The sequence below is a fragment of the Lissotriton helveticus genome, chromosome 9 (genome assembly GCF_964261635.1).
Source record: "Lissotriton helveticus chromosome 9, aLisHel1.1, whole genome shotgun sequence".
Classification (NCBI taxonomy): domain Eukaryota; kingdom Metazoa; phylum Chordata; class Amphibia; order Caudata; family Salamandridae; genus Lissotriton; species Lissotriton helveticus.
This window is the reverse complement of record NC_136070.1, coordinates 141,906,963-141,919,039: the sequence shown is the minus strand read 5'-3', so window position 1 is coordinate 141,919,039 and position 12,077 is coordinate 141,906,963. Positions and strand designations below refer to the sequence as shown.

At 48.7% G+C, this 12,077-nt stretch overlaps 1 protein-coding gene across 1 annotated transcript in view; it reads left to right on the top strand.

Annotated features, from left to right (window-relative positions):
* The first annotated feature begins 6,298 nt into the window (after positions 1–6,298).
* Positions 6,299–12,077, top strand: part of MGA (MAX dimerization protein MGA) — a 949,809-nt gene continuing 944,030 nt past the window's right edge. Inside the window, exon 1 of the mRNA XM_078659651.1 lies at positions 6,299–6,421. The gene's annotated coding sequence lies outside the window, so the exon portion shown is untranslated. The remainder of the gene's footprint in view (positions 6,422–12,077) is intronic.

The window sequence follows — 12,077 nt, the reverse complement described above, 5'->3', positions numbered from 1 at the left end:
CCCAGACCGGAGTTTACCCAGTGCCTTCCGAACTTCATCAACCGTAATGTCCGTGTCCAACTCGCGTTGGTCAGCGTTCGCGAGGCTCGGGAGCACTATACGACTCATATAGTTTACCGCTTCTTCCTGCGACCCTAGGTCCCGAGCCTCATAGAACGCTCGGTAGTACTTCGCAAAAGTCTCCGCTATACGTTCATCAATCCGTACCCATCCTCCCTGTCCGTCCTCTAATTTCTCCACCCACCTCGCATCCCTTTCTTTTCTACTAAGCCACGCCAACAGCCTCCCGGATTTTTCCCCCACGTCATAGAGACGGTGGAGCGTCGCCAGTGCCTGTGTCCGCGCTTCACCTGTCACCAGGTGCTTACATTGACGTTGGATGTCTAGGAGCTGTCTGAGGACCCCCTGATGGCTCTCGGTCTGGTGTTTCTGCTCAAAGGCTAGGATCTGAGTTTCCATCTGACGGGCCTCTTTCCCCTCCTTCCTCCGTTCCGCAGCTATCCTATTCTGAGCTCTGTCCCTCAGGACTGGTTTTAATGCTTCCCAGAGCATCACCCGGGAGGAGACTGTGCCCTCATTTTCCACTATATACACTTTCACGTTTGCCCGGATGCCGCGTAGGATGTCTGCATTTTGCAGATCCCATGCCGCTAGAAGCCATGTGGCCCGCCTTGTGGTTCCCCTATCTCCCCCTATCGTAATCAGGAGCGCCGAGTGGTCTGAGATGCCCCTCGCCTGATATTCCGCCGTGTCGGTGGTTCGCATTTCTTGCCGGGACATGAATATATAGTCTATCCAGGAGTACACCTTATGCGCCCCCGAGAAGAATGAGTAACCTTGAGCCTCCGGATGGAGCCACCTCCAGGTATCTACCAGTCCCAAGGCCACCATCGTCCTTGCTAGCAATGTGGGTATCGAGGCCCTATCTCTATCTCCCGACCTGTCTATCGCCGGTTCCATGACATCGGTAAAGTCATCCCCTAATACTTGAACCGTGTCTGCTGTTTGTAGGAGGATGTCCGTGACAGCTCTGAGTGTGGCCGCCTGCAGTTTGGGTGGTGCATAAACCGACAGGAACGTGTAGTCCAGTCTTCTCCAGCGTCCCCTGACCCCTACATACGTCCCCTGAGGATCCAGCCATGTCTGGGTTACCTGAAAGGGTGGGTGCTTCCTAATCAGGATCGCCACTCCCCTTGACCCTGATGTGAACCCTGCGTGCGCGAGGACTCTGTATTGTCGTCGCTCAAGGAAGGGACATTTGGTGCCCTGCATGTGTGTTTCCTGCAGTAGTATAACATCCGCCCCAGTCCTCCTTACCGCATTGCGTACCGTCCCCCGCTTAATCTTACAGCCAAGGCCGTTGACGTTCCATGTGAGGATCCTAACCCTCTCTGTGGTCATCTCCTCCCCCACTGAGCTAGTCATCAACAGCTCCTATTTCGAGGCCAGGGGTTTGTACGGGGTGGATGTTTCGGGCTTTCAGTTCGTAGGCGTGTGTGAGTAGTGTGACATGCTGCAAACAATCCCTCCCCCCCAACTCCCCCCTCCCACATCAAAACGGAAAACTTCTCCTGCTTCTCTCCGCTGAACCCCCAGCTTCAAACTGTTGTCCCTTACCCCAACTCCCCCCTCCCCACCTCCTCCCCCCGGCCGCCCCATCCCAGCCATTGGCTACCTATAGGACTTTCGGGCTGAGAAGGCCTGTCGCCCCCCCCCCCAAAGAACGCCCCCTAGCTAACTAGTCCCAGGACAAAATCGCCCAAGGGCGTGCCTCTATCCCCCAGCTGTAGCTGACTATGGGAGAACAAACTACCCCAGAAAACAGTAACCCAAAGGGGATAAGAGGGAGGGGGAGTGTCTACTTGCTTGCAGACTGTGTAAGAGCCAGTCTCTCCATCGTCCCAATCGTCCCGGTTTCAAGAATGCGAGTCCTGGAGGTCCACCTGGGAAGCCCCGGTCTCTTTGTCTTTCTCCTGTTCCATCTTGTTTATCGCTACCACCAGAGGGTGCATGGATGGAGCCCCCACGTCGTCGTCCTCTGAGGAATGACCACCAGTGTCATCTTCTTCTTCTGAGCGAGTCTTCTCCGCTAGGCAGCGGAACCTAGACCCAGCGTGATCCTCCGGCACCAGTGATGACGAGTGTCTCCTCCCTCTCTGAGTCGCGTTGTGTGTCGGATACGGTGTCGTGTTCTGCCTCCTGCTGCCTCGTGACCCTCTGGTTTTCGGTGTCTTTGATCGTTCCTCTCTGTGTTCCGTTGCGGACGTTCCCGACCCGATCTCCTGTCAGTCACTCTCCGCAAAAGTGGGCGCTCCTCGAGCCATTGCCACGCATCTTCCGGGTGAGTGAAGAAGTGCGTTTTCTCCTGGAATACCACTTTCAGTTTCGCCGGGAAGAGCAACATGTATTGGATGTGCAAGTCTTTCAGTTTCGCTTTCACTTGATCAAAGGAGCGCCTCTGCTTTTGGACCTCTTGGCTGTAGTCTGGGAAGATCATAATGTGAATGTCCCCCATCTTTCTAGCTTCTCGCAATATCGTGTCGCGGTCCGCAAAGTTCAGGAATCGAGCGATAACCGGCCGCAGTCTCGCCCCCTCCGGCGGTCTTGCCATCAGTGCTCGGTGCGCTCGTTCTATTATGAAACAGTTTGAGAAGCGCGCCGTCGGGAAGGTCTTCCACAACCAGGTATGGAGGAACTCCGCCATATTGTTTCCCTCGATTCCTTCCCGGAAACCTACAAAGCGGAGGTTGTTGCGGCGTGCCCTGTTTTCGGCGTCATCCACCTTCCACTGGAGTTGTTTGTGGGAGGCCTGGAGCTCGGCTACATCCTTCTTTAGCGTGTGAATGACGTCTTCCGCATCACCCAGCCTATTCTCTGCTGTGGTCATCCTTTCCGTCTGGTTACGGAAGTCCTGAGGCAACAGGTTTACCTCCGAGCCTACCTCTCACATTTTCACTTCCAGGGCCGCTCTTGATGCTTGGATGTCCTCTCGTGATGCCTATATAGCCCCCATGAGAAGCGCAGTGTCTGAGCGTGTCCCCCTTGGGTCGGTCTCCGTTGCGGGAGGGACTGACATGTATTTATCTATTGTCCCCTGGCGCGGAGGTTTGGGGGCCGTATCCTTCTTCCCCATGCTCGATATCGTCTTGAGGAAGCCCTGGTGTGTGGCCCCTGTCGCTCGTGTCCCCCGGTCTCACCTTGCACCAGCCGGAGTCTGACCGTGCGGTTGCTGATGTCCGGGGCTATGAGGCTCTGTGGGGCGCGTATCCAGCGCTCACTGCCGCAGAGCTAGCTGTCTCCCGTCTCCCTTCGCCACTAGACGTTACTCCGAGCCCCTGTGTCCACCTGGACCTTCAATCTTTGGTACCGGCTAGTCCACGGTGGTTCCCAGGTGCCGGGGAGGTGGAGGGATGGGGGCGCGAAGGGGGTCAGCCAATGCGGGCAGTGTCTCCGGGTCAATGGCGGGGGGCCGTTAGAGTCAGGGCCTCAGTGTCGTGCCCTCCAGGCTATGCTGCAGCTCCCAACAGTCGGGTGTCCCTGTGGTGTCTTCCGCGCCCTCCGTTACTCGCCTGCAGTGGGCTTGCTCCGGAGTCACCCGCCGGCCCGCACTTGAGGGAGGGTGCAGGCAGCCGGCTCCTCCGGTATCCGCTGGTAAAGGTTCTTCTGTGCGGCTGCTGTGAATATCACCTGTGTCTCACCTGCCTCTGATCGCTTTTCTGCCAATTTTGGGGGGACCATCAACGGCTTCTTCTATCGGTGCTCCGCTGCGGGCCCGTCAAGACCTCCAGGCATGGGTGTGCCCAGCGCCGTTTCCCACGCTCTGCACTACAGGTTGCGCTTCTCGCGGGTCGCCTCCGCCGTTTCCAGTGCGTCTCCAGCGGTCTCTCATCGGCCGCCTCCGCGTGCCCAGCCGTCTCCCTCTCAGAGTCGACCTCGATCCCTCCGCTATATTGAGCTCGGGTACCTCCGTTTTCAATTTTCCCGGGCGGCCCGCAGCTCAGGGTGCTCCTCTCCGTGCAGTGCCTCCTCTGCAGCAGGGCGCCGCCATCTTGGATACCGCCTCACTCGCCGTCAGGATCACCGCGGCCGCACTCACCTCCGATGACTGCCAGAGGTGCGGTTCACTCTCCATGTGCTCACAGTACACTCATGCAGTCCCGGGTGTCGAGTATGGGACGATCAGGTGCCGTTATTAAACCGGATTAGGATTAGCTCACCGGAGCTGCCGGGTGACACGTCTCAGTCGGCCATGCTGTTGGCCACGCCCCTCACGGATTCCATATGCAAATCAGTCTTGACCCTCTGCCTCATGGGAACAGTCCAGCCCAAACTGCCAAGCCAGGTCCTCCCTGGACCGGAAATAAGCATCCTAGGACCGGTTTCAGGCCTCATCAGCCAGGACAGCTTGATTCCAGTGGCACAGTGAGCCCACGGCCCAACCTGGCTTGCTTACGATGAGAAAGCAAAACACACACAAATGATGGACGAAATGCAGAACAAATCAAAACATACACCACCAGTCAATAGATCTGGGTTAAATCCATCATTCTTTTGCTCACCACGCCACCCCAGTTTAGACCTGGCAATATGCAAATCAGTCTTGCCCCTGTGCCTCATGGAAACAGTTCAGCCCGAACTGCCAAGCCAGGTCCTACCTGGACCGGAAACAAGCATCCCAGGACCAGTTTCAGGGTTTCACCCCTCATCAGCCAGGATAGCTTGATTCCAGTGGCACCGTGAGCCCAGGACCCACCTCTGGGCAAACCTTGTATTAAACCTCCAATAAATGTGGTTCTATTGGTAGCATTAAATAACGTTATAAGCTGTAACAGGTCAGTGAAATGCCAAAGAGACTAAAAATTAGGAGGTATTGCTCTTTATAGCCACACCTCTGACTCCGCCCACTGAAGCAATCCTCTGAATATTCCAGCCCCCTGATGCTCCGCCCACAGTTCCCCTACTTTTTTCCCCCACTTCGACCACTGCTGACATTGAATTTATTGTGCCTGTTGCATAACTATTGAGTTCTGAGTCTATACCCCTACACTACCTCCTGAGAAAACCATTGACCCTTCTACTTTGATATGCTGACAGTCAAGTGCAGAAAGGGTTACAAAGCACCCAGTTGCACATACCACAGTAGGTCAGCTCCAGGACAAATCAGTGGTAAAAGAACTCAACCTCTATGCAAGGCTTGCCCCATTTCTCCAACAGAAACATAAACACTCCCACTAGATAGGAGCTTGCTTTTGGACCCACTGTGCACTAATGTCTGCTTCCCTGGTCAACTGAAGATTATGCAAAGGCATTACTAGATTGGCTTTACAGTGTATTTTCCCATACAACTACCTGTCATCAGCCTACATCTAGTAGGATCTGATATCCTCTCCAGCGGGAATTTGTAGAAACTAACTAGTAGGTGGACAGTGCAGTCTTGCTGGGCACCACAGCTCAGTTGTCTGGATCAGGAGAATAGAACGAATGAAATGTTAGAGGTTGAATGTGTATTCACGTGTTTAGAAAATATTTACTATACCTTTATAAATATCTCTCAATCATAGTTAGAAAATTAAGTGTCCAGTGATTACATGTAAGTTAAAGGGGATAGGTCTATTCAAGTGCAAAACATAACAAAGAAATGTGGAAGACATAAATAGTAAAATACTCACAAAAAAACAGAACTCAAATGTCAGTCCCGAAATCAGCTTTCACCGTACAGACCTAGGTCCGATGAGCTCAGTACTCTAAAGTTTAAACTGCTCTCATACATACGAGTGAATAATGCATGCACTAAAGTCTGAACCGGTGGTGCATACACATCGAGTTGATTACAAACCCTGCCAGGGGTAATCCACATTCTAAAACACGGGACTATATATCTTCAAAATAGTACTCCAATTGATAAAGCGCCAATGAGCTAAAAACGATGATCCACGAGGTTAAAAAAATAGGGAATGTGGAGAAACGACTTCATTTTGGCTTTTTTCCACGATGGAGAAAAATACCCCAAAACATAACGTACCAAAAACTAAAGACGGTCTGCCAGATTAACCAACCTTATTATAGATCGTTTATGTTTCTGCATGCTTTGATTATCTCCCTGCTGCGTAGACCCGGAATTAACGTGCACCAGTGTTGCTCTTACATTGCGTTTTGGGCAGAGCACCCCTCGACGACTTCACCCTATGTCAAAGAAGGACTTTCGATCCGTATATCCCTCGACGCACTCACTCAGCCACAAGGCGGGGCCGACCCGCTCGAGGGCTGCGATCACGCGACAACCCTCGCTTCAGCCAATCACGTGGCCGCCTAGACAGCCACGCGAGGGGATTCGTGAGCTGGAGGACGGCGCGTGGGACATCTGCGTAAACCGTTTGCGCTCGAGACGAGGGAACGACGTTTCTGCAGGAGCATTCGAGAAGTATGTGAGTTCGTGCAGCATTGTAACGAATATTCGGCGCTCATGCCTAACTTTTCACATCTGCTGTGACGCGCTCGTCTGCTGCGGTACTCTTTAGCAAAGCAGAAAGTGTGCACTTCGCCGTCAGTTATTTAATGTGGTGACTACCTTTCAAGACTAAGTTGACCACATGCCTCCGTGCTTGCGCCTTATTTTTCCAATTCGAAATGAACCATGTGTAAACTGCCTGGTTTTCATCGCATGATGCCGAGCTAGCCAATGATGGTCCCCTACAGTTGCCCGAGATATTTCAACCTCGGTGGGTTTCCTGTATAAGCCATTATTGATAAAGGGTATTGAGCGACTTTTTTGTTACTCCTCTAATACTAATGTATTTATTTCCTAGTTTTCGTATTCTTCTGCTAATAAAATGGCTGCGGAAAGCCGACGTGCGAAGTCTGGTTGCGGAGACGTCACTTAGATCGGGAGAACGTGGCTGACACGTGACTGTAACGAAGCAAAGCTGAGCGCGCGGATGCAGTCTGCTGCACGCACAGCCTTGGCATTCACGCACCAGACGCCGCTTTGTTCGGTGATTTAAACGTCATTGCAACCGAAAGATTAATTTATTAAGTGGTAAGCCACAGTCACCTTTCACACGTGGGAGTCGGTCTAAACCACGTGTTAGCATTTGTGAATGGAAAATTGAGAGATTGAAACAAAAATGAAACGGGGACCGCGAAATGCTTCGAGGCATCTCTGGCTAAATGACCGATCTGAGTTATTTCCCGTAGGACAGGAGGGCTACAATTGTGTGGTTCTTCAGTCCGACTTTGATGGTCCGTCAAGTTTACCAGGATAACACCCGAGTCCTTCATGAATTCATAAATGCAAATTGGGCCCATTTACAAGCCTGTGTTAGCTGTTTGCAATCACTTTGTAATTGCATCAGTCTTCATTTTCTTACGTTGTCTTTTTCTAGTACTGGCAGTATATGTGGAGGCCGTAGCAAATTGGCGTTTCTTAACATTTTGCACACGTCTCCATGTTTTGAAGACTGGTCTATCTCAATAGTTCAAGTTTAAGTTTGGGGTCTTGTTTATATCATGTTTCTATTGTAATGGCTAAGAGGCACATCTTTTCTGAATCCTTCCAAGAAATATCCATATCCCCACCTATTTTAGTGGTGACATAACTATGCATTTAACTTTCTGTTCATCTTCTACTGTGTAGAAAGACATGTTATCACACGTTATCAAAGTCATGATTGCATGCTTTCTTCAAACAGAAGACCTACTAAAGTCCCTTTCTCACTTTAGAATGGTGTATTTGTACTCCGGTTGGAAACAAATATGTTAATGAAAACCAGCACTCTTACTTGGGCTTGAATGATAATAAATGATCTTCCTACCTGGACCGCATCTTTGCAGATCCCATTTCTGATCACTCAGTGTTAGTAGTCAACTTTAATGCCGTCAGAGTTTCCTCCTGGTGAGGATTTGCCACTTACCTCCATGTTTCTACATTCCAGACAACTATTCAGTTCTTCAGGAACACCGTCATCCTGAAGTCTCATGACACTATCAGTTCACATGGTCATATTTTCTTAGGAAACTGGTCTAATCAAGTACAACCTCCCCCGTGACAAGAAGTCCTTTTCAAAACTGCACATCTATGCTTCCCACTGCAGTCATCAATATTCTTCAGTTGGAAAAAGAAATAGCCAAGCAACCACTAATGGTACAGAGTGAAGACCTATTGGATGAAGAAGCTTTTCTGGGATATATGCAACTGCTATCTCTAAACACAGTTCCTAAAATCACAATCCCCAACATTCTTCATCTTGCCACAGTATTTTAACCTGCACATCACCCATAAATAAAGACCATGCCATCCCCTCTATGAGGCTGGCTGAATGTCCTAACACTCTTGCTCAAAATATTCCTCAATATCGAACCCAATCCAGCACGTGGTTATTTACAGTTTCAGCACACGTGAGAAGTTTTGGTTATGTTAAAGCCCAGTTTCAGCAAACAAGGCAGCTGCCATGTGCTGAAATGAAGGGAAAGTTTAGTTCATCTCATCTACACCGACACCGTTTCAGTACTTTAAACAGATTCATACGTTGGCAAAGAAACTTTGCTCATGGATATCTCAAAGCTAGGATGTCCATCTGCATTTGTACATTTAAATTGACAGATGCTTAATTGTTTGTGATAGGTACAATGAGATATTTTCTCACCTGAGCTGAAACATGAGTAAATTATGTTAATCTTACTATATACTGAACATGCTCCTCTGCCCTGGGAGCGCAGAGGTTTTCTGGTTTAGAGTTTTAGTTCAATATTGAGGGAACTAGTTTCGTCAGAACCCTCAAAAGTGAAGTATCTCTCAATGCCCTCGATGGCCTTGAAGTCTTTGAAGACCTGTGGGATCCAATTGGCAACAATCTGTCGAAGTCAGGATCAGCTAAGAGTGAAGATGGCAACTATTTTTTCGCTTCTTACAAAGATGTACAAAGAAGAAAGCATTAACTATTCTGGAGTAAACTAGCTAGGAGCTCATTTAGGATGCTCTGGTGTGGAGGAGGTTGAAGTGTATCTAGTAGCTCAGTTGAATAACTGGGTTCTGCATACTACCTTTTCCAACTTTCGGAAAGAGTCAAATCTGGCCAAATGCCTGTCAAGCATCTACGTAATATGCTTTTGAGAGTAATAGAAAAAAAGAGTTGCCACAGCCTCCCCTTCTCCCAGCTGCAGCTCTGCCTCTCCAAATCCTCTCTTGTAAGCTCCACTACAGGACATTTCACCTTTCAAAGGTACATTTTCCCATCTACCCATCAGTCGAATAGCTTGCTTAGTTGGTTTGTAGCTTAAGAATGCTAGCTAATTCAAAAATGCAAGTGTGATGACTTAGCTACAAAAGTTGAGCAGTGCCCATTCTACTGAATTCTAGATGTAACGAATGAGGAGTGGTGGGGTGTGTGGTTGGGTGGGTGGCAGGGGAGGGGGGTGTATGGCCTTTGCTGACTGTGAATTGTGAGTAGCGGTGGAGCAGGCGGAGGGAGGTGCTGAGCGGGTCCTGTGGATCGGTGTTTGCCAACCCACATAGATGCATGACAGAGCAGAGAAAGGAGGTGGCACCTGTGTATGCACAGCCTATCATTGATTGTGGGAGTGGAGAGCATGGGCTTATTTTTCCCTTCCTGGGCAGGCAGGAGGATTATGTCTCCAATTTGGTTGCTAACCTGCAGTACACAGAATGTAATAGCTTTCAGGAGACAGACCGTAACTAAGGCTTAGGCTAAAAGCAGTTGTGGGGCAAATAATTGGGAATTAGGGCAACATTCTGGGACAGAGAACTAATCAGCGGTTTGGACATATGCTCAGCCAAGGAGCATTGGTACTGCACAGAGCCTCCATCTAAGAAGGTCTAAGGAATGGGCAGGTGTTACACGTTTACATTATGGAGCATGACCTGCAGAGCCTGTGCCAACATTAAAGCAGTGAATGCTTAGTATGAAACACAGTAACACATGCATACATAGAAGCTCATACAAACAGCACTGATTGTTCTGGGAAGAATCACATAAGATTTATGACACCAGTTACAGTTTGCAGAAGTGAGAGGTGGGCTCATGTGTGAGGTGCAAAGCAGTGATTTCAGTTGGAGCCACTGTGAAATTACACTCCAGTCTGTGGCTGAGGGTGAAGTAGAGATATCCTGGACCAGGCCAGATGTCTCACTGCAATAAAAGAACTAGGCAAAAAACGAGCTTCAAGATTAGTTACAGCAGCTTTCCCTGACAATCAGCATGACACCTGGGTAGCTTAGGATCTCTCACCAATTAATATTGGCATGACTCCCAAAGGAGCACAACAGCTGAGTGAAGGTGAGCGTAATGCTTGTCTGGTGGACTTTAATAAATAACCTGGTATGACACTAGTCGCTGGACTGAATCAGCAATCTCCGACATTATTAAAGAGATTTCAGATATTGAGAAAGACATGTAAAACCTTCACACACATAATAGATGCATCAGCACCATTGGGGCAGTCGATGATTGACAGTGAGCAACTTGGCACTATATGTTGTCGCTGGAAGCACGGACAATGCAGTTGTTTGACGAATGTAAAGCCTTGGTCCATTTAAGGATCTCAAAGGATGTAGCTAAGGTTCCCATATTCTTCAGTGTGTGACAGATCTCTTTAAATTCCTCAATGAAAATTATTGGTTTCCTATAGAAACTGAAAGGGCTCACAGAGTTGGGAAATGCCCAAGTAAACCAGTAAAAAGGCTTAGGGATGTTCTTATCAAAACATCCTTCTACATACTCATGGAAAACATAAAAGATGATAAAGGTCAGAGTCATATTCACTATCATATCTGAATAACAATGTGTCTGTATATCACGACAGATGAACAGTTGAAATGGAGACAAATCACCCCATGTAGTTTAATCTCCACTAGCACCAAAGTTGGCGGCGATGGCTTTACCCAAAAGAACTACAGTTCTAGATAAGTGGTTAAGGAGTCACTATAATCGCTGTGAAGGAGAGAGGCAATATTGGAATTGATACAGAAGAAGAGTGCAGAAGAGTCTTACAAGAAGAGGCTCTGGAGCTCCCGGACAGTGGCTAAAGAGAACAGTGCAAAATAAAGACTTTTAAACAGTTTACTGAGATTTAGTGAACAAGGAAGGCACTGGAGTTCAGGTAAGATGTTAATATAGGATTCTTGAGATGCATTGATGTTTTTTGTTCTAATTAGCGCCGCCTTGTTCTGGTTGCTTATCACTTTTTAATGTGTAAATGCGTGCCCCTTAGCAGAGATTGTATCAGCCTTTGAATTCACTGCACTCACTTACACGGATGATATGCAGTTGATCATTATACTTTCCCAGGGCTCAGCGGAGAAGTCCTCAGCTGAAACTGTCTTTCTGCAGTGATGAATTCGATAAGCCTTAATTGCTTGAATCTCAATGGGGATAAGACGGAGGGGATGATAGTGGGGAACCAACAAAGCACCTGGTCTACTGCTTGGGGGCCTCTTTTCCTGGGTGCTTTTCCTTACCCGAAGCTTATAGTGAAAAATCTAGGAGTTTGGATTGATCTACATTTCACTTTTGACCACCAAGTCAAGACTCTTTTAACCAGATGTTTTGGGATCTTGGGATGTTTGAAAAAAATGTTGCAGTTTCTACTCTCCATGGCCCAGGAAATGGTGGTCTAGATCATGACAACATCCCTCATGGGCCACAGCAATGTACTTTCCATGGCCTCTCCCAGAGGTTCCTAAGATTGGATTGAAGAGGGATGATTGGAGTGGGGTAGATTGGAGTGGAGTGGGTTGGATAGGGGTGGGGTAGAGTGGGAATGGAGTGTTATAGAGTGGATTGTGGTAGCTAGGGTGAATTGGAGTGTGGTAGATTTGAGTGGAGTGGGGAGATTGGAGTGGGTAGATTTGAGTGAAGTAGATTTGTTGGTAAATTGGAGCGAGGTAGATTGTGGTAAATTGGAGTGGTGCAGATTTGAGTGGAGTAGATTTGAGTAGATTGGAGTGGAGTAATTGTGGGGTGAGGAGTTGGATAGTTTGCAATGGAGTTTGGAGTGTGGTAAATTAGGAAGGGTAGATTGTAGTGGAGTGGGGTAGATTGGGATGTTGTGGGGTAGACTAG